At 41.8% G+C, this 24,521-nt stretch overlaps 1 pseudogene; it reads right to left on the bottom strand.

Moving 5' to 3' along the window:
* Window positions 1-1,263: 1,263 nt before the first annotated feature.
* Window positions 1,264-24,086, bottom strand: LOC115839093 (histone-lysine N-methyltransferase SETD2 pseudogene; annotated as a pseudogene).
* Between the last annotated feature and the right edge of the window lie 435 nt (window positions 24,087-24,521).

The following is a 24,521-nucleotide window of genomic DNA, read 5'->3' as shown; positions in this document are numbered from 1 at the left end:
CACACCGCATGCTTCTGGCTTCATGCTGTAGCAGCCCACAGCCCGCACCACACACACTCCCAAGCATGACCAGGCCTGACTTTCCTGCCCCCTGCAGGGATGTTCCTGAGACCTTTCCAAGGTGGGCAATGTCCGCTCTGGCTTGGTACCTGCAGAAACATCCCAGCTTCCTCAGCAACCTGCTTACATGCCTTGGCTTGCCTGTGCCCTAGGTGATTGTTTCCTGTTTATCAGATGACCCTAACCCAGCAAACTTTCTCACCAGCCAGTGGTTGTCTGCAACCGCACCTTCTCCAAAATTCAATTAACCATCAAGTTAAGAAAAAGGGAATTCGGTTGGAGCCAAACTGAGTATTAAAACCTGGGAAGCAGATTCTCAGAAAGCACTGAGAACTCTTCCACCTGTTAGAAGTTGAAGGCATAGACTTATCCTTTTTTTTTCTTTAATTGATTCTATTTTTTACATAAAAAGTTCAGTAAAAATTGGATAAAGTAAAGTGATTTTTTTTTTCGGTACGCGGGCCTCTCACTGTTGTGGCCTCTCCCTTTGCGGAGCACAGGCTCTGGATGCGCAGGCTCAGCGGCCATGGCTCATGGGCACAGCTGCTCCGCGGCATGTGGGATCCTCCCGGACCGGGGCATGAACCTGCGTCCCCTGCATCGGCAGGTGGACTCTCAACCACTGCGCCACCAGGGAAGCCCAAGTAAAGTGATTTTAAGCAGTAAATCAATCTTATCAACATAGCACAAGGCTGGCTGAAACCACAAGGCAGCCTGCTCTGGAATATTTACATGATAACACATTAAACCTTGCAGGAGAACTTAAAACATCCTTACAAAGTCTTCTGTGATCCTAGCACGCAGAGGCTTAAAAGCAAAACAAAAGCCAAAAACCAGGAAAGACAAATTATTTTCAATATAGTCACATATACATTAAAATATAATACAGATCGTCAGGGTAAGGGGTCGTGGGTGGGGATGCGCATGAGTCTGTGCGCTGACAGCACCGCCAAGGAGGAGACCCAGCCTTAAGAGTGGGGTCAGGCCTGGCCAAGGTCTCAGAAGGTAAGGTCTCAAGGGCCTAAACCCTTGCCTCAGATGGCCTCTACCAACAGCTCACAACCAGGGACCGCTTGTTGTAGATGGAGCTCATTTTTGTGAGCTCATTCTGCAGGTTTGAATTCCCCAGGGTGATGTGTCATCAGTAGCACAGCCTGACAGTGGGGTGGGGAGAGAGGGCCCACGGGATTTCTTCTCCCCAGAGTCTCTCCTACCAGCTTGCCCGTCCTCCCACCCTGGCCCTGAAGGTCACTCTAATTCAGTGTCCCATTTGGGTTTGTAAACAGCCCCAAACTTCTGCATGTACTTCTTAATGTACTCCTTGGTTTTGTGTCTCACATTCTCATTGCACTCCAGGTCCTCAGGGTTCTTACAGTACTTCAGCTCCTTATTCATAAGGCCGTGAGTCAGCTTGCAAGCTAGGTGTTTGAAATCTTCAGTTGTGGTAATTCTTCCCACTTTGCAGTCAGGTTTCCAGTAAGGGTTCAGGCACTGGACAATGAACTGGGACATCTCTTTTCTGAATACTTCTTTGCTTTCCTTAGCCAGCTCACTGGAGGCATCTGCTTTTGCTGTCTTAGGCTTTTTTGAGGTCTTCATGGGATTTTCATCATATGTTGGGGTTCCCAGGTCCATCTCAGCTTCATGCTCAAGGCTGGCATCATCTCCTGGGCTTTCCCAAGTAGGAGGATCCCACTGAGTCTGCCTTGTGATCACATGGTAGTAGTAAATCTTCCCTTCTGGGTCTCAGGCTGTCTTCCAGTTGGGAGGTAAGACAATGGTTTTTGGTTTGGGAGGAGATGGGGGTGGTAAATCCAAGAGGTTATTTGTCACAACTATTTCAGGTGACTGTAAGGGCTGAGGCTGCTCTGGTGCAACTATTGTAGTCACGGCTGTGGCTGGCTGTACCACCACTCCTCGTGGGTGAGCTGTGAAAATCTGTTGTCCCTGGATGTACTGAAGACTTGGCTGGGCATAACTCTGTACAATTGGTGGAGTTGTCTGTGAATAGGGTGATGTCACACCACAGACAGTTGGACCAGCCTGTCCTTGATAATATATGGTTGCTTGAGACTGTGCAGGAGAGTACTGCTGCTGTACACTCACGGACTGTTGGTTTGAATCCCAAACACCATAATTCTGTCCCTGGACTGGGCCTGGGGCTGGCACTGGCAGGACGGTGACACTGGAGTCTTGGTGTACCACACCATCACTTTGGGCCACATACTGTGAACTGGAAACTTCCACAGGGGCTGCCACATGTGGCACCACTGGCACAGGTGGAGGGGCAGCAAGGGGTTCTGTAGAATGTCCCACTAAGGGCTGAGAATAATCATAAGGAGAAGGAGAACACACAGGATCCATGCTGGGTGTGGGGAGGAGCACTTTCCAGCATTAGGATTGCTGGGATCCACATAGGCCTGCATGGGGTAACCTGGTGGGTAGCCAGCAAAGTGGTGACGAGGGGCATGGTAGCCAAGAGAGTCATAAGGCAGTGGAGACGTCATTCCCAGGTTCTGCATCTGCTGCTGTTTTTTTTGAGCCTCCCACTGAGCTACCTCCTGCTCAAACAACTTTCGGCGCTCCTCTGTAGAAAGTTGATTGTGATCTTTAATTCGTACTTTCTTTTTAAAAGTTGGTGTATCATATCTGCCACCTGGCCTTTTTGTTCCCCACTCATAGGCAGAAGAAGGTGGTGAGAGGCAGCCCCTTCATTTCCTTTTCTCTTTATTTTGAGTTTGTTTGTCTGGGTCTCTTTCTCTTGACCTGTTAGAAGTCTTTGGGGCAACTGTTTGATCTCTGAAGCCAACAGCATCCCTTCCTCGTTCGGTTATTGTGCTCTCCTTTTCAGTTTACCTTTTCTTTGGAATTCGATATACCTCCTTTAGGTCTTTCCAACTGTCCAGGAGCTTGGTGGCCAAATCACTTATATCTACTGTTTTATGTGGCTATTCCTGGCTCCTCTCACTCTCTACATCAGATACACTCTCCTCTTCATCTTGGGATGGTGTTTCCTCAGCAATAGGTTCGTCTAGTTTTGTGCCATTGCTCTCTTTAGGCTCTATTTCAGTGTCAGCCTCTGGTTCAGATGTCGGTAGCTTAATGGCCTCCACAGCAATTTCACTATCAACTTTAGATTCAGGCAGCTGTTGTGTGAGTAGCTGTTGTGACTGTGACTCTTCTTCTTCTTCTAGAGGGACGTTTTCTAACTGGTCAAGGTCCTCTTTGCCATCCTTGCCTTCTAGCTCGCTGGTAGCATCAGAGATCACACTGTCCATGCCATTTTCACTTATAATATTAAGTCTGCAAAACATTAGCTCCTTGGGGGTGTCTGTGTCAGCTTCTATGCTCAGCTTGGTGGAAGGATCAGGTGTGTTGAGCGGTGTGTAAGCACGTGATGTATTCTCGCTAGAATACCCATCTCCTTCGCTCAGCTGAGGGACAGCAGTCTTGGTTTGAGACCAACGTTGAATAATAGGAAGTACTTTGCTTTCCTTCAACATATTTTTAGTAGGAATGGATAAATATTCCAAAGTCTTTATAATCTCTTCCTGAAGCTTCTGGTTACTTTCCCGGCCATCACGTAGTTCTGCCATCCAGATCCACAACAAAGGCAGCCCATGACGTTCCAGAAAGGACTTCAGGCAAGACTGTGAATGTGTGTTCTGTATGAGCTTGAGACAGGTAAGTTTCTGTTCCAAAGTTTCAATTCTAACCATTAGCCAGGATAAGCTGAGCACCCTGGTTTTTATCAGAGAGACACTCACCATTCTCCAACAGAGCTTCTAGCTCTCCATCCACCGAATCCTTCTTCCGAGATCGTTCTTTCTTCATTTTCCCACCTGCTGCTCTGATGCTGACTCTGTTCTCTCCTCCCAGGTAACCCTGGCAATTAGCCGACCCACAGAAACATTTCTGTCCTTCCTTCCCATATCTTTGGAACTGATAGTCAAATGTTAACTCTGAGCCTGAAGGAACCAGCTTGGTGGTAAAAATCCCAACTCTCAGTTGTCCGTTCACAGTCCATTTTTGAGTCTCACAGTTTGGTTCACAGCTATGATTCATGAAACGGGAGCAATTTCCTTTCTGAGTGGCATCTATTATCTCATCATTCTTCAGGGCCATTAAATAGTAGGGGATGTTTTTGTTTCGTGCATACTCCTTTACCTGGGCTTTAAACTCTTTATGATCAAGTACCTCTCCACAATATTCCAGGACAAAGGCGTTCGAAGGAAGGTCTTTAGTAGCTCTCAAGCTCCAGCCTTTCTTTTCTGTGAATATGACTTCCACATCTGCATGCTGTTTTCTTTGAAACTGTCTATTGGAACAATAATTCCCATTTGGACAATGAGAAGAACATTCAATCATGAGGAGACGATTAAGACAATCTTCCCCACATGCTATTTCACCTTGAGCTCTTTCATCTTTAGAAAGAGGTGTACACTCACACTGCATTCGCTTAATATCCCGATGGGATTTATTCTTCTTTCTTTCTGTTAAATAAACATTTTCTTCAATCAGATCAAAGTAACAAGGCATCTTCCCTTGTTTGGCACATTCCTTCTATCGCTCTGTGTCCCTGAAGTCCTCCATGACACACGAAGGCCCAACCAATGCTGAGCCTAGAGGCACTGATGTCTCTCCCTGCTCTACCTCCACTCTAACTTTCTTTCTGTCCTGAAGCTCACCATCACTTTCAGAATCACTCTCCAATTCCTTTATCCTTTTTTAAAGAGGCCTTCTATCTTTCATATCATTTTTTTCTAAGTTTTTCGAAAGATCTTTCTCCTCATTCACAGCTAAAGAGTCCTTAATGGAATTGCTGCTTATTTCAGGTGCTTGCACTGACCCCTTGTCCTTCTGAAGGGACAGAAAAAAATTATTGGACTGGCCTGAAAAGTGAGATCCTCCACGTTGATCTCAATTCTCCTCCTCTTCACGGTCATCTGTTAAGGAATCTGGTACCTGCCCTTGAATTCGATCATACACAACCCCAGTTCCAGGCAGCCTACCTGCTGATCTTGGATCCCAGTAGCCATTGCCTTGCCAGTAAGTACATGTCCCACTATACTGTTCTGCACTTTGCTGATACTTGTGTCCACCACAGGCTCCATAGCTGCTGTCAGGTTGCTGATATGTGGTAGTAGGCTTTTCTTGTTGAGAGAAGTCCCACCCTAGATTTCTGAGCTCTTCTGATGATGAACGGAAACCATCCACTCGGGAGATCTTACAAGAAGAAAAATTTGACTCTGTTTTACCCAGTCTACTATCTGGCCTGTTAGGGAAAGTGGTCTGTTGCCAAGACTTACTTGAGACATCTTCAAAATCATCAGAAGAATAAACTGGCAGCTCTTCTTGCTGCCTAGAAGTTATTTTGGCTTTCACTGTTTCCTCAGAATTTGGATGACCTAGAGGGTCAGATTTTATGTCTGTATGACTTGTACTATCAACCCCATCACTCTGAGGATGAGCAATTTCAGACAGGTGATTATCTGTCTGTTTTTGTCTGGGCTGTATAAAAGAGATTTCTGAATTCTTCTCTGTTGCTTTATGAAAGAAGAACTTCTCAGTGTGAGGACAGGCTTTACTTGCTATACTCTCAAATTTTTCCTCATATGAATGCCTCCTTGGCTCCAATCGCTCATCTTCCCAGTGGTCAGAATAGTGTCTGTAACTTTGACTGCTCCAAGAAGAACAAGGACTTATTTCTTCCATGGGCAAAGTAGAATTCTTTGGCACAACCACAACAGACTGAAGACGGTTTCTTGGAATACTGCTATCATCAGAATGTGTATCTTCTGAATCTCTTTCATCACTTGAACTTTCGGAAGAACCAGAATAATCTTCATGGACAGTGGATACAATCTCTGAGGCATGACCACTATTGTCACATTTTAAGGTATATGTTACACCATCACTGTCCTCCATGATTAAATTCAAATTACAAGAAGAAAATACAACTTCTGAGTCATCAGAAGGATGTGTATGTCCTCTTCCACCTTCTTCATCTAAAGAGATTTCTGGTCTTCCTCTTCTATCAGGCAGTATGGAATTCCCTTCTTCTTGAGCCTCTTGCACACATTTCCCAGATAGTCCATTATTATGTCTGTTTTCCCAGGAAGCAAATCCTCTTCCTGAATCAGGAAGGCCACTAGCTACTTCTATTATTTCTTTCTCTGCATGCTTTAAAAACTCTGAGCTTTTACTCTTCAGCACAGCATCCAAAACTGGAGATGTATTCTCTCCACATTGCAAGAGAGTTAAACTGTCTAGTTTTGTCCCTGGTGGAAGACTCTGAAGGGATGAAGCAATACATGAGCTCCCTGTAGGTGGATATAAATCATCAAAATGATTAACAGAAGCTGAACTAGTACTACCAACACTCTGCTTATATTCTCCACATGCAAATTTTGAGTGCTGATCTGTCAGACTTCCATTATCACATATAACTGTTTTTGATTTCAAATGCACATTCATAAAGCTATTTGAAGAAATCTTGAAGAAACGAGACCTGCTCCGCCTTCACACTCTCTCTGATCTAAAGCAAGGAGATATGTAACGAGTATCTCTTTCAAGTTTTGAGTAGCTAAAATATTTATCATCTCTCTCTGTTTTAGATCGTGAAGATTTGAAGAGCTCTGCTTAATGTGTAATGCAGATGCACACTGGACATTAGGGAGGGAGAAGGCCAAAACAGAATTCTGTGTTTAACTTTTTTTGTCCTGCCTTTAAATTTTATTCCATCAGAGGTATGAATGCCAGAGGGGGATCCTCTTCCAAGCTTGCCTTTCCTTGGGTACTCTCCCTCTGCCCTAGGGTACTGTTAAGAGTTCTCAACACGCAATCATCTCTCAGCATGAGCAAGGAATTGGTTCTAAGGCTCCCCCTGCACCCCCAGTCCCCTGCGATTGCTGAAGTCTCTTATATAAAATGGAGTAGTACAGTCTGCCCTCAGTTACCCCGGGGCTCCACATTGGAGGATTCTGCATCCGAGGATTCAATCTACTGCAATTCAATTTACGGTTGGTTGAATCCGGGGTGCAGAACCCATGGATACAGAGGGGTAATTGTATTTATTTCACTCTATTATAGCTTAACAATTCTGGTTAAATTTACCGTGTTCTGTCTCCTGGTTGGACCTAGATTGGTAGAGGTGTGATGACTTGCTTGAATTTGGGACAAAGAAGTGAGCATAAGTAGCACTTTCTCCCCTCTCTTTGGGAATAAGCTGCTCACAGAAAGCATGCATTGGGCCCCATTTCTCCATAAGTCTTACAAGGGCAGGCGGCAAAATAGTCTGGGTCCAGTGCTGTCTGCGGCTGGATGCGTATGTCTGTATCATTATGGGGCTCAGTGTAAGGAAGCCCTCTTTTACACAGATATAAGGCTGAAATTAGAGAATGAGAGTTATTAGTAATAAAGATAATACATCATGTTCCACATACCTCTTGTCTACTTATGAATTACTTTAGAACCTGGGTGGGGAAGAGGTTAACATGCTTCACTTAAGGGAAGAAGCTTATTACTATTTCTTTTGACAAGTTGAGTGTGAATTGGTTTTATCACTTTCTAGGCTTGTTCTATTCATAATTAACATATATTGAAACTTACATTAATATAAGCAAATGATCCTGCAATATTTGCTGTCAGAAAATAGATAAGGGACAACCTTCAAATCCAACTTTTGTGTAGTTGGGCCTTCAGCTATAAGCAGATTTTATTTATTTTTCTAAGTCTCTTATGCTTTTCATGGTGAATTGAATATCTTTATTATTAAAAAAAAAGGTTCTCTGTAAAACTAAACATTTTAAAGAACTTATACAACATACATAAGGGTCCCAAAATGCTCACTTTTCATAAAAATGACATCTATTTCCATAGACAAGTTCACCAACATCCTGACAGCTGATGGAAAAGTGACACATAAGCTTTAGTGTCTAGATCACAGATTCTGTCACCTAGGAAGCTTTCAAGTATAGCAAGTAATAGAAAAACCCAACTGAGAATGGCTTACAGAGAGTGAACCAATTAACTTCCTTTGAAACTACAGAGATACATGTTGCTAGGAGTGAGACTAGAAGCTCACATAATGTGACTTAGAACCTAGTTTCTTTCAGTTTTTAACTGTCACTTCCCTGGTGTTGACTGTTTTTGGACAAACTTACTCCCTCCCCCCACACCCCAGTTCATAATCCTAAACTGACTTTGAGAAACTCTAAGAATTACATGAATCCTTTTTGTGAAACAAAGAGAATCTATATCATATATTCAGCAAAAGTATTTAAGAGTCACTGATTTGACCAGCTTAGGTAATCGTGCCAATTCCAAAACATTCAGAGATGGCACATTCAGATTGCTTCTGAATCAGGGCCTTTCTCTGGGGCAAATGAGGCCCATTTTCCATGTAAATCACAACGGTGAGAATGGAAGGACTGGGTAGGTATTGAAAAGAAATTCAGGCTATTACTCCAAGAAGGAAGAAAAATAGATACTGGGCAGCCATATAACAGGTATTCATTATAGGTACTTCCAGAGTCTGTTTCCTATTTACTCAAAGAAATTTAAGACTTTAGGTAACCCCAAAATTCACATATTTTCTTCATGTTACCTAACACATTTTTAGAAAATAAAGAGGTAAAATAATGTGAAATGATTTAATTTCTATAAGTGATCTTATAATCAAAGAGACCTTGCTACAAAAGTGAAACTTTATCTAGAGGATTTTATATTCAGTAAAGCGCTCACATTCAAGAGCAAATTCTCATTCTGATGATTCATGAAGTCACTTGTGATATTCCTTCTTTAGTGTGGTGTTTATATAAAAACATGAGTCTCTAAAATTGCCATGGCAAAAACATATATTGAAGCTTGATAGCCTTCTTTTCACAATGCATGGTTTCCATCATTGTCTTGGATCACACTGTACTTTATGTTCATTCTCTGGTACAGAGCTCCAGAGGTTTTTTTTTTTCTTTTTCTCTTGCCCTACATCTTAATCTTCAAGCATTCTCCTATAGTCATGTTCTGGTTTTCCCTTTGTCAGCCTCCGCCACTTCCACTCCCTCCTAGACTCCTAGTACTTTTTTCAAGCTAAAGTTCTTTACCTTTATCTGCTGAAATCCAAGAGCCTGTTGTGAAATGAAGACTTGTAGTTTTCCCCACCTGCTTAGTTACTTGCAATCTGTCTTCAGCCGCTACAATTTGAATCTTCCTCAAGTTATCAGTAGCATTAATCTTCATCCTACCAAAATATTTACATGGTTGGTAACCCCTTTTTCTTTGATCCTCTTATCTGATTGGTCTTCCTCTGTCACTCCTAAGACATAGCCATGTCTTTCTGTTCTATTTATTTCTCTCACTGTTCTTTTATGTATCAAATAAGCAGGTTAAGTAAGGCTCTGAAAGTACTCATCTTTCTGGTCTCAATCTTTCAACTTCCTCTTCCATTTCTTGTTCCATTACCACATTGACTCTTCACTGCTCAAGACATGTCATCTGTGCTTTTTTCCGAGGTTCCCTTGGAAATATCTTCCTTCAAGGCTCAGCTTAAATATTTTCCCTCCATGAACACTGCTCTAGTTTCCTCCAAATTTGAACTACCTCAAACTCCGTTAACCAGGTCCACGCTCTATCACCAGTTCTTGACCGAATATTTGCGAAAGCTCTCTAGCTAGTATCCCTGCTTCTTGCCTGTCTTCTACTTGATTCTCCATACTACCACTAGAACTGTCTCTCATACAATCTTAAGCCCTCATCATGGCCTATAAGATCTGGCTCCTGCTAATGTCTATTGGCCCAGGAACTGTGCTAAGAACTTTACTTGAATTAATCCATTTAATCCTATGAGCTACATACATTTTTTAATTTTTACATCTTTATTGGAGTATAATTGCTTTACAATGTTGCTTTATTTTCTGCTGTATAACAAAGTGAACCAGCTATATGTATACATATATCCCCAATCTCTTCCCTCTTGAGCCTCCCTCCCCTCCCTATCCCACCCCTCTAGGTTTTCACAAAACACCGAGATGATCTCCCTGTGCTATGTGGCTGCTTCCCATTAGCTATCTATTTAAAGTTTGGTAGGGTATATATGTCCATGCCACTCTCTCACTTTGTCACAGTTTACCCTTCCCCCTCCCCAGATCCTCAAGTCCATTCTCTAGTAGGTCTGTGTCTTTATTCCAATCTTACCCGTAGTTTCTTCATGACATTTTTCCCCCCTAGGTTCCATATATATGTGTTAACATATGGTATTTGTCTTTCTCTTTCTGACTTACTTCACTCTGTATGACAGACTCTAGGTCCATCCACCTCACAACAAATAACTCAATTTCATTTCTTTTTATGGCTGAGTAATATTCCATTGTATATATGTGCCACATCTTCTTTATCCATTCATCCGATGATGGACACTTAGGTTGCTTCCATGTCCTGGCTATTGTAAATAGAGATGCAATGAACATTTTGGTACATGACTCTTTTTGAATTATGGTTTTCTCGGGGTATATGCCCAGTAGTGGGATTGCTGGGTCATAAGGAAGTTCTATTTGTAGTTTTTTTAAGGAACCTCCATACTGTTCTCCATAGTGACTGTATCAATTTACATTTCCAAAAGAAATGCAAGAGTGTTCCCTTTTCTCCACACCCTCTCCGGATTTATTGTTTGTAGATTTTTTGATGATGGCTCTGGTGACTGGTGTGAGGTGATACCACATTGTCCTTTTGATTCGCATTTCTCTAATGATTAGTGATGTTGAGCATCCTTTCATGTGTTTGTTGGCAATCTGTATAACTTCTTCAGAGAAATGTGTATTTAGATCTTCCACCCATTTTTGGGTTGGGTTGTTTGTTTTTTTGATATTGAGCTGCATGAGCTGCTTATAAATTTTGGAGATTAATCCTTTGTCAGTTGCTTCATTTGCAAGTATTTTCTCCCATTCTGAGGGTTGTCTTTTGGTATTGTTTATGGATTCCTTTGCTGTGCAAAAGCTTTGAAGTTTCATTAGGTCCCATTTGTTTATTTTTGTTTTCATTTCCATTTCTCTAGGAGGTGGGTCAAAAAGGATCTTGCTGTGATTTATGTCATAGAGTGTTCTGCCTATGTTTTCCTCTAAGAGTTTGCTAGATTCTGGCCTTACATTTAGGTCTTTCATCCATTTTCACCTTATTTTTAGGTAGAGTCCTAATCTCATACTTTTACATGTAACTGTCCAGTTTATCCAGCACCACTTATTGAAGAGGCTGTCCTGTCTCCACTGTATATTCCTGCCTCCTTTATCAAAGATAAGGTGATGATATGTGTGTGGGCTTATCTCTGGACTTTCTATCCTGTTCCATTGATCTATATTTCTGTTTTTGTGCCAGTACCATACTGTCTTGATTACTGTTGCTTTGTAGTATAGTCTGAAGTGAGGCAGCCTGATTCCTCCAGCTCCGTTTTTCTTTCTCAAGATTGCTTTGGCTATTCGGGGTCTTTTGTGTTTTGATACAAATTGTGAAAATTTTGTTCTAGTTCTTTGAAAAATGCCAGTGGTAGTTTGATAGGGATTGCATTGAATCTGTAGTTTGCTTTGGGTAGTAGAGTCATTTTCACAATGTTGATTCTTCCAATCCAAGAACATGGTATATCTCTCCATCTATTTGTATCAACTTTAATTTATTTCAACAGTGTCTTATAATTTTATGCATACAGGTCTTTTGTCTCCTTAGGTAGGTTTATTCCTGGTATTTTATTCTTTTTCTTGCAATGCTAAATGGGAGTGTTTCTTAATTTCACTTCCAGATTTTTCATCATTAGTGTATAGGAATGCAAGAGATTTCTGTGCATTAATTTTGTATCCTGCTATTTTGCCAAATTCATTGATTAGCTCTAGTAGTTTTCTGGTAGCATCTTTAGGATTCTCTATGTATAGTATCATGTCATCTGCAAACAGTGACAGCTTTACTTCTTCTTTTCCAATTTGGATTCCTTTTATTTCCTTTTCTTCTCTGATTGCTGTAGCTAAAACTTCCGACACTGTGTTGAATAAGAGTGGTGAGAGTGGGCACACTTGTCTTGTTCCTGATCTTAGTGGAAATGCTTTCAGTTTTTCAACATTGAGGATGATGTTGGCTGTGGGTTTGTCATATATGGCCTTTATTATGTTGAGGAATGTTCCCTCTATGCCTACTTTCTGCAGGGTTTTTATCATAAATCGGTGTTGAATTTTGTCAAAAGCTTTCTCTGCATCTATTGAGATGATCATATGGTTTTTTTCCTTCAATTTGTTAATATCGTTGATTGATTTGCATATTTTGAAGAATGTTTGCATTCCTGGAATAAACGCCACTTGATCATGGTGTATGATCCTTTTAATGTGCTGTTGGATTCTGTTTGCTAGTATTTTGTTGAGGATTTTTGCATGTATGTTCATCAGTGATATTGGCCTGTAGTTTTCTTTCTTTGTGACATCCTATTGGCCTGATATTGGCCTGTAGTTTTCTTTCTTTGTGACATCCTTGTCTGGTTTTGGTATCAAGGTGATGGTGGCCTCATAGAATGAATTTGGGAGTGTTCTTCCTTCTGCTATATTTTGCAAGAGTTTGAGAAGGATAGGTGTTAGCTCTTCTCTAAATGTTTGATAGATTCGCCTGTGAAGCCATCTGATCCTGGGCTTTTGTTTTTTGGAAGATTTCTAATCACAGTTTCAATTTCAGTGCTTGGATTGGTCTGTTCATATTTTCTATTTCTTCCTGATTCAGTCTTGGCAGGTTGTGCATTTCTAAAAATTTGTCCATTTCTTCCAGGTTGTCCATTGTATTGGCACAGAGTTGCTTGTAGTAATCTCTCATGATCTTCTGTATTTCTGCAATGTCAGTTGTTACTTCTCCTCTTTCATTTCTAATTCTATTGATTTGAGTCTTCTCTCTTTTTTTCTTGATGAGTCTGGCTAATTCAATTTTGTTTATATTCTAAAAGAACCAGCTTTTAGTTTTATTGATCTTTGCAATCATTTCCTTCATTTCTTTTTCATTTATTTCTCATCTGATCTTTATGATTTCTTTCCTTCTGCTAACTTTGGGGTTTTTTTGTTCTTATTTCTCTAGTTGCTCTAGGTGTAAGGTTAGGTTGTTTATTTGAGATGTTTCCTGTTTCTTAAGGTGGGCTTGTATTGCTATAAACTTCCCTCTTAGAACTGCTTTTTCTGCATCCCATAGGTTTTGGGTCATTGTGTCTACATTGTCATTTGTTTCTAGGTATTTGGTGGTGCTGAACTCTCTCAGGTTTTCCTTGTCTGTAAAGGTTTTAATTTCTCCTTCAAATCTGAATGAGATCCTTGCTGGGTAGAGTAATCTTGGTTGTAGGTTTTTCTCCTTCACCACTTTAAATATGTCCTGCAACTCCCTTCTGGCTTGCAGAGTTTCTGCTGAAAGATCAGCTGTTAACCTTATGAGGATTCCCTTATGTGTTATTTGTTGTTTTTCCCTTGCTGCTTTTAATATGTTTTCTTTGTATTTAATTTTTGATAGTTTGATTAACATGTGTCTTGGCATGTTTCTCCTTGGATTTATCCTGTATGGGACTCTCTGTGCTTCTTGGACTTGATTAACTATTTCCTTTCCCATATTAGGAAAGTTTTCAACTATAATCTCTTCAAATATCTTCTCAGTCCCTTTCTTTTTCTCTTCTTCTTCTGGAACCCCTATAATTCGAATGTTGGTGCGTTTAATGTTGTCCCAGAGGTCTCTGAGACTGTCCTCTGTTCTTTTCATTCTTTTTTCTTTATTCTGCTCTGCAGTAGTTATTTCCACTATTTTATCTTCCAGGTCACTTATCCGTTCTTCTGCCTCAGTTATTCTGCTATTGATCCCTTCTAGAGTATTTTTAATTTCATTTATTGTGTTGTTCATCATTGCTTGTTTCCTCTTTAGTTCTTCTATGTCCTTGTTAAATGTTTCTTGCATTTTGTCTATTCTATTTCCAAGATTTTGGATCATCTTTACTATCATTACTCTGAATACTTTTTCAGGTAGACTGCCTATTTCCTCTTCATTTATTAGGTCTGGTGGGTTTTTACCTTGCTCCTTCATCTGCTGTGTGTTTCTCTGTCTTCTCATTTTGCTTATCTTACTGTGTTTGGGGTCTCCTTTTTGCAGGCTGAAGGTTCGTAGTTCCCGTTGTTTTTGGTGTCTGTCCCCAGTGGCTAAGGTTGGTTCAGTGGGTTGTGTAGGCTTCCTGGTGGAGGGTACTAGTGCCTGTGTTCTGGTGGATGAGGCTGGATATTGTCTTTCTGATGGGCAGGTCCTCGTCTGGTGGTGTGTTTTGGGGTGTCTGTGGCCTTATTATGATTTTAGGCAGCCTCTCTGGTAATGTATGGGGCTGTGTTCTTGTCTTGCTAGTAGTCTGGCATAGGGTGTCCAGCACTGTAGCTTGCTGGTCGTTGAGTGAAGCTGGGTCTTGGTGTTGAGATGGAGATCTCTGGGAGATTTTCGCCATTTGATATTACGTGGAGCTGGGAGGTCTCTTGTGGACCAGTGTCCTGAAGTTGACTCTTCCACCTCAGAGGCACAGCACTGACTCCTGGCTGCAGCACCAAGAGCCTTTCATCCACATGGCTCAGAATAAAAGGGAGAAAAAGTGGAAAGAAATTAGTAGAAGTAGAAAGAAAGGACAGTTATTAAAATAAAAAGTAAAAAATAATTATTAAAAACTAAAAAATAATAAAAAGTAATAAAAGAAAAAGAAAGAAGAGAGCAACCAAACCAAAAAACAAATCCACCAAGGACAACAAGTGCTAAAAACTATAGTAAAAAAAAAAAAAAAACAGTCAGATCCCTAGGACAGATGGTAAAAGCAAAGCTATAGAGACAAAATCACATACAGAAGCATACACATACACACTCACAAAAAGAAAAAAAGGAAAAAATATATATATATCATTGCTCCCAAAGTCCACTGCCTCAATTTGGGCTGATTCGTTGTCTATTCAGGTATTCCACAGATGCAGGGTACATCATGTTCATTGTGGAGATTTAATCTGCTTCTCCTGAGGCTGCTGGGAGAGATTTCTCTTTCTCTTCTTTGTTCTCACAGCTCCCGGGGTTCAGCTTTGGATTTGTACCCGCCTCTGCGTGTATGTTGCCTGAGGTCGTCTGTTCCCACTCAAGACAGGACGGGGTTAAAGGAGCCACTGATTCGGGGGCTCTGGCTCACTCAGGCCGGGGAGAGGGAGGGGCACGGATTCGGGGCAAGCCTGATGCAGCAGAGGCCAGCGTGACGTTGTACCAGTCTGAGGCACGCCGTGTGTTCTCCCGGGGAAGTTGTCCCTGCATCACGGGATCCTGGCAGTGGCGGGCTGCACAGGCTCCCGGGTGGGGAGTTGCGGATAGTGACCTGTGCTCGCACACAGGCTTCTTGGTGGCGGCAGCAGCAGCCTTAGCGTCTCATGCTCATCTCTGGGGTCCGTGCTTTTAGCCGCGGCTCGTGCCCGTCTCTGGAGTTCCTTTAAGCAGCGCTCTTAATCCCCTCTCCTCGCGCACCAGGAAACAAAGAGGGAAGAAAAAGTCTCTTGCCTCTTCGGCAGGTCCAGACTTTTCCCTGGACTCCCTCTTGGCTAGCCGTGGTGCACTAACCCCCTGCAGGTTGTGTTCCCTCCGCCAGCCCCAGTCCTCTCCCTGCGCTCCAACCAATGCCCGAGCCTCAGCTCCCAGCCCCCGCCCGTCCCGGCGGGTGAGCAGACAAGCCTCTCGTGCTGGTGAGTGCTGGTCGGCACCGATCCTCTGTGCAGGCATCTCTCTGCTTTGCCCTCCGCACCCCTATTGCTGCGCTCTCCTCCACGGCTGCGAAGCTCCCCCCACTCTGCCACCCGCAGTCCCCACCCATGAAGGGGCTTCCTAGTGTGTGGAAACCCTTCCTCTTTCACAGCTCCCTCCCACTGGTGCAGGTCCCATCACTATTCTTTTGTCTCTGTTTTTCTTTTTTCTTTTGCCCTACCCAGGTACGTGGGGAGTTTCTTGCCTTTTGGGAGGTCTGAGGTCTTCTGCCAGCCTTCAGTAGGTGTTCTGTAGGAGTTGTTCCACGTGTAGATGTATTTCTGGTGTATTTGTGGGGAGGAAGGTGATCTCCACATCTTACTCTTCCGCCATCTCGAAGGTCTCTGGGAGGTATAATTTATTTGATGTCTTACTTTAGTTTTTTCAAATGATATTATATGAAATCTAATGTGGGATGGTTCTAAAATGAATTTATGAAGAGAGGGCTCATAGGAAAGTTTCTCGTCTACGAATTCAGATGGAAACTGTATAAATGATGAGCTGGGCTGTAAAATCAACTGTAAACAAAATAAAACTGGTAAGCCTAATGTCATCGTTCAGTCAAGCAATTTTAGAATATTCTAGGATATTAAATTGTGATCTGTAGTCTTATTGTTTCATAAGGAAGTGAAAAACTCTTTCATATCCTGATAGGCTTTTACGTGGTAGAATATAACAGTGTTAATTCATAGCCCAATACTTGTAGTAAAGTATAAACACTCTTTGGGGCCATTGCTCACCATGCTGTGTGAACAGGGGTTTCTGCTCCAGCAACAAGGACCCTCACCTGGCTTCTGTTTATATCTCAACACCATTTTTAAATGCCCCAACTCCAACAGACTGCCAGTCTATACTCTATTTCAATTATTTATTCCTGCTAAATTAGCTGTCTGTCCTCAATTCTGTCAGCCTGTTTCTTCTTGCTCCCCTTCTTCAGCCAGCGGTTTGTCCTGTTAGACATGCACCCATCATTCCATCTGTTACCCTTACCTCCCTCCCTTGATTTCCCTTGTGCTTAATTTACTAATCCTCCACCTTGAAAAGAATCCTCTCCCCCTTCCTTAGGTACAGGCTGTGCCTAGTGACATCCTTCTAAAGAGAACTGTACAAGGGAAAAAAAGAGTAACTTTGCAATGGAGAAACCTGACAACGACTACCTCAGCCAGGTGAGCAAGGTCAGCATTGGTATTCATAAACCATCTGCTGATAGTGTGTACTCTCTATGACACTTTACCTTTGTGGTCTTCCTCCCAAAAACCCTTAACTCAAGTCCTATCAGGAGAAAAACATAATAATGGGGCATCCTACCAAAAAAAATCCTCTAATCTATGTTCCTTCTCCTATTAAAAAACCACAAGTTTTGCTGGTAAATGTCTTTAAAATGGGCTGCTCCCCCACATGTGTTTTCTTTGTCCTCAGCTGTGCTGCAATGGAGATTTGCTCATCTCTAGTTGATGGCTCCAGATATGTCCTTATTTCCCAGCTCTTGTTGCAAAGTTGTTCCTCATTTCCCTTCACCGCACCTGTGGGTGACCTTCATTCCTCCCACAGTTTGGTTGTGAGCTTTAAATGAAATCAAAGTACGTGAGGTGTCTGAAGTCTGTGAGGAGAGTTCACAGGTGCACCTTCGCTCTGCTGAGAGGATGGGGTCCTGTGGAGTGACTGATCTCAGACGCTCTCTAGTTCACAAACTTTCTTTTCATCTTCCTCCTTCTTATTGTCTCAGAGGAAGAGTTGTGTCTATTATGAATGGTGTAAAATGTCAGTGGATGTTTCTGAAAAGGTAACTTTTATCATTCACACACATAAATGACAAAATTAATTCATAAGTGCAAATGCTGGAGAATAAAATTTTATCAGTAATTCCCATCACAGCATCTCATTAGCTCATCCTAATCATTCCAACCTCATCAGCGTCTCTCTCACCAGCTGCTTCTGAGAGAAGATTTTGATTCAACAGCTTTGTGTGTGTGAATTATGTTAGTTTTTTTTCTTCCAGTTTTACTAAGAAATAATTGACATACAACACAGTAGAAGTTTAATGATAATTAAGCACAATGATTTGACTTACATACATCATAAAGTGATTATCACAATGTTTAGTGAACATCCATCATCTCATGTAAGTAAAAAAATTAAAGAAATATTTTTTAAAAGCCTTTTTCCTTGTGATGAGAACTCTTAGGACTTACCCTCTTCACACTGTCACATGTAACATACAGCAGTGTTAATGTTGCACATTACATCCCCAGTGCTTATTTATCTTATAACTCGAAGTTTGTACATTTTGACTGCAAGATTCAACAAATTTTAGACCAAAAAAAACAAAAAAGAAGTTCCTACAGAATGACCCTTTCTATGTCAAACTGCTCCACCATGTCAGTGTTTACATAATCCCATGGGAACGTCTTTCAGTCTGCTCGACACTGGGTGTGCATTAGCGAAAGAACAAAAAGTGACTTTAGGTAACTTAAATAAGAAGACTATACAGTGAGGGTAGGGGGAGCTCACAGAATTGAAAGGAATGTGGAGGAAGCTGGCTTTTAGTAAACAAGAAATGGGAGATGTTATGGGCTGAATTTGAAATTCAAATGTTGAAGCCCTAATCCCCAGTACCTCAGAATGTGACTGCATTTTGGCCTTTAAAGAGGTGATTAAGTTAAATAAGGCCATTGGCTGGGGGTGGGGGGGGAGGTTGTCTAATCCAATTTGACCAGTGTCCTTATAAGAAGAAGAGATTAGGACACAGAGACACCAGGGATGCATTCACAGAGGAAAGAGCACATGAGAACCCAAGGAGAAGGCAGCCATCTGCAAGTCTGGGAGAGAGACCTCAGAGAAAACCAGACCTACCAACACCTTGATCGTGGACTTCTAGCTTCCAGAACTGTGAGAAAATACATTTCTATTGTGTAAATCACCTAGTCTGTGGTATTTTTGTTATAGCAGCCTGAGCAAATTAATATGGGGTTTTGACAGTAAGATCTGAGAATCGTCACTGGAATAAATGATAAACTTCCACTGTTTTTGTCTCACTTAACATCAAAGTCCTCAGTAGAGAGAATCCTATTAGCAGAGTTTAGATTCAGGTCATGTACCTTCATCCCCCCTAGGTTAGTGAGATGACTGGCTTGTCCAAAGTCATCAGAGGACTGATGCAGAGAGCAGAAAACTTTGAATCTCAACAAAATTGTACATGGCAGGTAGAGAGGGACTTTCCAGTAGGAAATCCAGGTGTGGCTAAGGGTAGATACTGGGATGCCCAAAAAGTGACAAACATTCTGCTTCTGATAAACCATTTTTAAATAAATTCATCTGATTTTGAAATGACCATTTTACTTTTTTGATAGAAAATAAAAATTCAGTTTTGCATGCACGCTTTCTATTTTTTAAATGTGAAAATTTTAAATATGAAATGAAATCAACCTTTGCTTTTGAGTTTCATTCCATCTCCATCAAACCAGTCTGCCTTCAGCATCATGACTGTTGCTGGAAACTCAGCCTCTGTGCACTGGTGCTGAATCGAGTCTCAGAGACAGAGTTTTGGGTGAAGTAGGAAAGAATCGCTTTATTGCTTTGCCAGGCAAAGGGAGACAGAGTGGGCTTGTGCCCTCAAAAACTGTGTGTCCCAACCTGGGCGGGGTGGGGTGGTTGTGAGGAGTTTTGTAGTCAAGGGGCATGATTGCTGATAAGGATCAGTGTGCGTGCAGGGCCTGTATTTCTTCAATCTAGAGATCTTCTGGAGTCAGGTGGTCTTGTGATCTGTGGTTCTTGAGGTTATTGAACTGTGACTTTCTCTCTGGAACATCTTCCATTTGGTGGGAGTTTTAGTTCTGTAGAAGAGCGTAAAGATATCGTTATGTGTATCCCTTGAGGCAGAACCAGGACCCTGCCCCAAGGCTGCACTATTGTTTCTTGACTGCTCCTCCCTTGTCTCTGCATCCCCTCCCTTCCCTGATTAACAGTTGTTTGAACCTGCCCTCCAGAATGCAGGGAAGGAGGACATGGTCAGCTTCATTGTCACAGATCATGCTAGACCTGTTCTCTCTAACCACCCAGGGCCAAGTCTTTCTGTAAAAACAGACTTTAACATCCAGTAATATAATGTCCTTTTTTAAGTCTTTTTTTTCTTCAAAATATTCTTTTCACATTTCAGTTGTCAGAACTTTTATAAAGAACTTCGAGTTCTGCCCTTTATTAAACCTTTGTCTGAACAGCAGCTGTGTCTTCATCTAAGTGACCTTGGGTAGTGGATCTTTGGAAAGACAGCAGTTTATTTCAAGGATAACAAGCTGGGGTTCAAACCCTCACATGGAAACCAAGTGCCCCTGAAACTGAGTTCCTCTGCTGAGTGTATGATTAACCTCTATATCCAAAACTTTATTACTTTTCTTGTCCCACACCTGTTCCCCCGAATATTAAGGAGTATGAAAGAAAAGGGGGGATTAAAACCAAGCAGTACCCTATGGGGCCCTCCTGTTGCAGGAAGGGGGACCCCTTCCAGGTCCCAAAAGTGGGCTCCTGTCTAACACTCAGAAATGAATTTTCTGAGGAGACACACATGCTGACAAAGCAAGAGACTTTACTGGGAAGGGGCACCTGGGTGGAGAGCAGGAAGATAATGGAACCCAGGAGGACTGCTCTGCCACATGGCTCACAGTCTCAGGTTTTATAGTGATAGGATTAGTTTCCAGGTTGTCTCTGGACAATCATTCTGACTCAGGGTCCTTCCTGGTGGCACACACATCACTCAGCCAAGATGGATTCCAGTGAGGAGGATTCTGGGATGTTGGTAGGACATATGGACTGGCATCTCCTTTTGATCTTTCCTGAATTCTTCTGGTTGGTATGGCTTGTTTTTCGTGTTCCTTACCAGGACCTCCTGTCACAAAATAACTCATGCAAATGGTTACCTTGGTGCCTGGCCATGGTGAGCAGTTTCAGTCAGTGTTTCCCCTAACACTCTCAGGTACCACAGTCCTTCCATGTCCCCTGTTTCTTGTTTGTATAAAAAGGCTTTAGTCTCCTAGGCCTTCCCTGAGTTCCAAAGATCAGGCACAGGCAGTTATTAATTAGAGAAGTGAGAGAATGAAGAAACAAAGGAAAAACAATTAAATAAAAAAGTAATGACAAAATCTCTGGATAAAACAGAGTCCTAGTTCCTTCTCGATGGATATATATAAAAATCTTATATATTTGAGTTATTCTTAAGGAACTAAGACACTCACTGCCACCCGCCCCCCAGGTGGAGGATAGTGACTACATGGTGACCACAAACACATAGACCACAGACTATTTGGAACCAGAAGGTTGATGATTGAGATTCCCAAAGCACCACCCTGTTACCTCACCACCAACCAATCAGAAGAAAATCATGAATCCTGCAGCCCTCACTCCAAATATTGCCTTTAAAAATGCTCCCCTAAAAACCATCAAGGAGTTCAAGTCTTTTGAGCATGAGCTGCCCATACTCCTTGCTGGGCCCTGCAATAAATGATGTACTTTCCTTCACCACAATCCAGTGTCAGTAAGTTGGCTTTGCTTTGTGGTGGGTGAGCAGACCCTAGTTCGATACGATAACAACAGCAGATGGCAGTAATTCAAAGAAAGCTCCTTCACCTTGCATCTAGAAAGATGCTCTTCTTCTGAGAGAGTGTGTAGTAAGTCAAGATTCGATTATTGAAACACAACCATCACATCTGTGTGAAGGAAGACACTATGTAATCTGAGAGGCCAAGGGAGAGCATCTGAAAGAATTTTGTTCTATGCCAAGAAAAACTATCACTACTTTTAGAAACCATGAGATCATCTTTTTTATTCTTTATACTGAAATAACATTTAAGAATCTAAGACTTTAAGTTTATACTTATTTCCTCAAGTCCAGATGTGTTTATAAATTTGTCGATGCTGAATAATGTTTGGATGAGTTTAACAGTCACTGCTATGAGTCAGCACAGTGCTTTGGCTTATGTAGGATCTGCATAAAACCACACTTCTCCAGTCCTTCTCCTGCATTTACCATTTACTAAGCAGGTGACTTTGGACAAGTTACCTGTGATATTGTGATTTATGATAAGAAATATATATATTTGGTCTTCATCCCTGGTCCAGACACAAAGCTCCTAAAACACTTGAAATTTCCTAAGTGTTGAGAGGGATAAAGCTGTCTTTTGTTGTCAATGAGGTGACTTTCAAAAAGCCCCTAGGTAACTTAAGAATGGGAGCTAGTTGCCAGGGGAACAAACCATGTGATAGAATAGTTGCAACTTTCACTTCTACCCACCCCCCACAACCTCCCAGGTAGGAAAAGGGGCTAGAGATTGAGTTCAGTCACCAATGGCCAATGATTTAATCAATCGTGCCTGTGTAATGAAGCCTACATTAAAAAAAAAAAAGTTGGTGTTCAGAGAGCCTCCAGGTTGGTGAACACATGGAGATTCAGGGAGAATGCACCACTGCAGAAGGCATGGAAACTCTACACCATTTCCCCATACCCTGCACTATGCAACTTTCCATCTGGCTATTCCTAAGTTATACTCTTTTATATTAAACTGGTAATCTCATAAATAAAACGTTTCCCAAGTTCTGTGAGCCATCCTAGCAAATAAATAAAACCCAAGGAGGGGGTAGTGGGAACCTCCGATTTATAGTAGGTCAGAAGCACAGATAATAACCTGGACTTGCAATTGGCATCTGAAATGGGTGAGGGAGCAATATGGTAGAACTGAGCCCTTAACCTGTGGGATCTGATAGGACATTCAGCTGGTGTCAGAGAATTGCTTGGTGGTATCAGACACATGTTGAAGTTGTGTCAGAATTATATACCTAACCATTCTGGCTTCCATTTCCTCATCTGTAAATTGGGTACGAGGATGAAATAAGACAAAACATGCAAGCTGTTAGTATCGTTATTATGACCTAAGGACTGAGGTACAGAGACAGCGAGACTGGTCCTGCCCTAGAGGGGCTGCAGAAGGTGGTACAGACCCCTGAACCCAGTGATGTCAGCATAGGGACTGTACAGTCAGAGGACAAAGCTAGGCCTCCAAAGATGCTTTTCTTTTGGACCCACATCACGCTTCAAAAAAATAAGTAAGTCCCTAATTGGCCATAATGGGCAAAATCCAGCCACATGATCACAAGGGTACACAACTGATACACCTACAACTGAACTGTACCCAGACAACCATTCTGCTTTTCACTTCCAGTACAGTATTCCATAAATTACATGAGAGATTCAACACTTTGTTATAAAATAGGCTTTGTGTCAGATGATTTTGCCAATTGTAACCTAATGTAAGTGTTCTGGGCACATGTAATTGTAGGCTACGATGTTCGGTGGGTTAGGTGTCTTAAATGCATTTTCAAAGTATGATATTTTCAACTAATAATGGCTCTATTGGGATGTAACCCCATGGTAAATCAAGGAAGAACTGCGCTAAGTCAGTGATTTCATTTACTTGCATGTCAAAGGCCTAACTGCCAATTTCATCATAATCTGCTTCAGCAAATTAGAAGAAATGTCAACAGTTTGGGTGACGATAATGTTTTGACAGAGACCCTGTCCTCAGTTTGAAACTATAAACCTACTCGACCATTCCTAGGACATCTGGCTTCACTGAGGCCTAATTATATGGGGTGGTTTTGCTTGGCGGTACAAAAGCAGCCTTACAGAATACCTTATATAGGCCTTTGTCTTGGAGAAAATTCAAATTCTGATCAAGTTCCAGCCTTTCTCAAAAGAGCTTCTTGCTCTAAAGAGATCCCAGTGTCCAGTGCATTTCAGGATGACAGGTTCCCCCACAGTTTCCATTGGCAAAAACCTTACACACAAGAAGTACAAATACCCAGCACCATGTTTCACAACGCAGCTGATGAGGGCTTCCATTTATTGGGATGCTGTGCTCAATGGTTTAACTCAGTCTTTATAATTCCGTTTTACACTGAGAAATTCGAGGCTCAGTGAGAGTGAGTAACCTGCACAAAATGACCCAGCTAGCAAGAAGGGAGCCAGGATTTGAGCACACATCTGATTTTAAAGCCAAAGAATACATAAACACTTGTTTTTGTGTTCCCAACACCTAAACTAGACCCAGTGTAAGCAAAGAGAAATATTCATAATCCTGCTACAGGGAATTTTCTTTAATTCCTATTAACAAGAAATCATCTGATGTCTAAACCTGGGGAGGGTAATGATTACACATCTTCACCTGGTTGTAGTTACAGCCCATGCTACCGTACTCTTGTTTGGATTAAAACGAGAGTTTTAATTACAGTAAGTCCCCTACATACGAACCTTCAAGTTGAGAACTTTCAAAGATGTGAACATGCCTTAGCATGACCAATCAAGCGTTAGTTCACGTGTCTGGCATACATTGTCACATGCGTGCATCCTCTAAAGTGGTTGTGCTTTTGTGTACTTTACAGTACTGTATACAGTAAAGCAGTACAGTGTCTTTATTTCAAGCCCAGGATGTCCAGAAGCAAGCATAAAAGCAGTGATGATGTAGCTGTACTGCTAAAGAAGCACCAAGCGATAACAATGGAAACAAAAATGAAAATAATTAAGAGAGTGGAGTCAGGCGAAAAGATGGTAGACGTCACTCATTCTTATAACATGAGCCATTCAACCACCGGCACAATTCTAAAGAATGAGGACAAGATCA

The sequence above is a fragment of the Globicephala melas genome, chromosome 10 (genome assembly GCF_963455315.2).
Source record: "Globicephala melas chromosome 10, mGloMel1.2, whole genome shotgun sequence".
NCBI lineage: Eukaryota > Metazoa > Chordata > Mammalia > Artiodactyla > Delphinidae > Globicephala > Globicephala melas.
This window is presented reverse-complemented; position numbering and strand designations above follow the sequence as displayed.